General features: G+C 44.8%; 1 non-coding gene across 1 annotated transcript; it reads right to left on the bottom strand.

The window, feature by feature from the left end:
• Positions 1-567: 567 nt before the first annotated feature.
• TRNAI-AAU (transfer RNA isoleucine (anticodon AAU)) lies at positions 568-641 on the bottom strand. The gene has a single exon. It is a non-coding gene; the product is annotated as a tRNA-Ile (tRNA).
• Between the last annotated feature and the right edge of the window lie 2,414 nt (positions 642-3,055).

Consider the following 3,055-nt stretch of genomic DNA (forward strand, 5'->3'; position numbering starts at 1 on the left):
AGTTTATATCTACAGTTTACTTCTTGGCTCACCCAAGTGTGCTGTGTGTTACTCTTTTGCAAAATATATATTTTAAAAACTCTGATTATGTATTGCACCAAGTAATGTACTATAACAAAAACATATTAAACGCCAAATATTAAACTTTTCAGGATGCTTCATATATGATGCAGGGTCTGTGCAGAAGAAAACATCTGATTGAACATGTGGCAGAGAAAATAAAAAAAACAAAACACAAAAATACAGATAGATTCAGGCATAATGGATACACTTGCAGAAATGTGACCATATTTCAGATTACAGAGAATGTAACCGTGCGGGTGCACAAAGTCCTCCGCGAAGGTGACCATTAAACTGTGGTGCTGCATTATCAGGTTACAGATCTTAAAAAGCTTGATGGAGATGCAGTCTAAATGTTACCCTTCCGGTAGCTGATTGAAATCCACATAATCTTAGTCACTGTTTTATAACAACATTTTAATTTTAATTTGCGGCTTTATCCATCAAAACATATTAACTGCAAATCAATGTAATTTTAAAAAAATTTAAAAACAAAACGTTATTTTGTGGCCCGCATGGGGCTCGAACCCACGACCTTGGCGTTATTAGCACCACGCTCTGACCAGCTGAGCTAACCGGCCACTTCGCGCAAAGCTTCCTGCACTGATTCTCATAAGGATAACAAAGGAATTGTTATTGCTATTTCTCTTTCCGTTAAACTGTTGCCATCAGTAACATTGCTATTGTTCTTAACAGAAAGCATTCAGTTCCCGTCCGACAGCGCGTCCTCGGGGTCCAGACCTTGTAGATTCAATAAACATGTCTGAGCTAGAGACTGAACGAATCCGCCGGCGTGTTGCCACGAGCAGGCAGAAGCAGCAGCCTTAAGGTACAAGTCGCATTCACATAGCAGTTCTAACACAGATTCATGGCCAGTAAGTTAATACCCCCAGGCATAGCTTTTTAAAAGTGACTCCAGTTTTATTAAATTAAAGCAAGGTATTTATTTTACCTTTTATTTTAATGTTATTTATTTTTAATTCCCACGTATTTTACATATTGCTTTTTAAAACAAATATTGCATTGGTAAAATATGTCATTTGTATTATTCTTTTCTTGTTATCACTTTGGGTTTTTTTTTAAAAATTATATATCTATGTTAAAATAAACTTGTATTGTTTATACAAGTCAGTCCGACAGCAATATTGATTGACCGATATTGGTCAGTCCGATAGCAAACCTTGCAGTTTTCAGATGAGATTGCTGCTAAACCATCAGAGAACAAGAACCACCAACAGGGGGAGTGCAAATTAGCAACCAATAACTTCTGTTTAACGCACATGCACCAAATCCACTATTTTTCTGCCTAATGCAACAGGTTCTCTGTCAAAAGTGATGAACTTCTAACTAGGTTGTAAACACACCACTTTTACTCCTATTTCTTTCACAGTGAATGGGGTGGTAAGGATCAACTACAGGTTTAACAGGTCCACCTAAATATGACTCTGAAAAGGATTTCACTGTTGCTATAATTTAATTTATTGCGTAACTATACACCTATCTATACAGTACTATATACTAAATATACCTCTAAAATTGTTCGTCAGCTAGAATTTGTGTGTGGCAGTAGCAACAATTAAAACTTCGTATTTCAAATTTGTATGAGATTTTAAATTTTTATGTGAAAACTTAATACTGATACACTTCATCATGTTAAGAAAAAATACAGGCCTAAATCACCACCATCTAGAGGAAAATTTATAAAAAGGCCAGATATTCTGCAAGTTTAAATAATGTAATTTCTATGGAATTATCCCAATTATCCCCATTTTTCACAAACTGTTTTACAGTTACACAGTGAGGTTTTTGTTTATTATAATATAGTTTTTTTCTATAGCTTTGATGATTTAAAATGAAGGAGTATTTATTTCTAGTGTCACAGATAAGCATGGTGCTTTACAGAGACCCACAAGACGAGTCTAGAGTCCTGTTCCTGCAATGGGACTACACACACAATTACAACTGTGAGACAGGGCGGGGGAAGTAATATCTTTCACTGGACCAAGTTCTGTTGGTGAGACAAGCGCTGGTGGAGTCGCCGCTCCCAAGACATAATAGGAGTTTGTGAGGACGCTGGCCGGACCACAGCCTGTTGTGCATGACGGGCATGACGTGGAGGGGAAGGAGGAACACAGCTCACTACAAAGACGGCTCAGAGGGTTTTGTGTTGGTGGTGTAAGAGCGCAGTAAGCCCGACAGCTGCGGGGGCTCCGGCCCCCGGCTGTATTTACCGCCCGCTGCCCAACCCGTACCCTAGTCTAGACCCCACCACAGCCCGCGACTCGACGTTGGGTCAAGGCACCGGATTCAGCCCCTCTGAGCAGCATGATCGTCCCCTTGCCAAGAGGACCCGCTCACCCACCGCACGTCCCCCGGCTCCGACTCCACCCCCGCTAGCGGCCCGCCTCGAGCGTGAGGCCCTACGGCCTAGCCTGGCCTGGCCTGGCCTGCCCACCCCACACGGGCCAGACTAATCTCCCCGCTCCCTAGGGCGCCTCCTCGGAGTCGAGGCACTGCCCGACCCTCAGAGCGCCAGGCTGCAAGAGGTCCGCCGCCCTAACCGCTAGCACCATACACAGCCCGCGCTGCACTCGCCCAAGCCTAACAGCCACCACCAGCCACAGCTTGCTTTGCTTGAGGGAGCGCAAAATAAGTCTATAGTGCGCCTGCGCACGCGGAGCCGTGACGGAGACGAGGTTCTTTTGCATCATTTGTCAGGGACGGGTGGGGCGCGAGGCTGCGGCGAAGAGAGACAACGAGAGGATTGCTGCGCCTGCGCAAACGTGGCCGTAAGTGGCCGGGCCCAAAACCAAGCGGTGCTGCGCCTGCGCGACAGTGAAATTTGGTAAATATCGTAATCACGCGGCGCGGCGCGGCGTAGAGGAGGGATCGGGGGAGGAGACTGTACTGTGCTTGCGTGCTGGTAGGAGCTGTTCTGCGCTTGCGCGGATTCGTGGAAAAGGGGGTGGGGCTGAGTGGGCGGTGCTCCTGGGCT

The sequence above is a fragment of the Emydura macquarii genome, unplaced genomic scaffold, assembly GCF_026122565.2.
Source record: "Emydura macquarii macquarii isolate MOO-44397 ecotype Brisbane River unplaced genomic scaffold, CSIRO-AGI_Emac_v2 contig_1551, whole genome shotgun sequence".
Lineage (NCBI taxonomy): Eukaryota > Metazoa > Chordata > Testudines > Chelidae > Emydura > Emydura macquarii.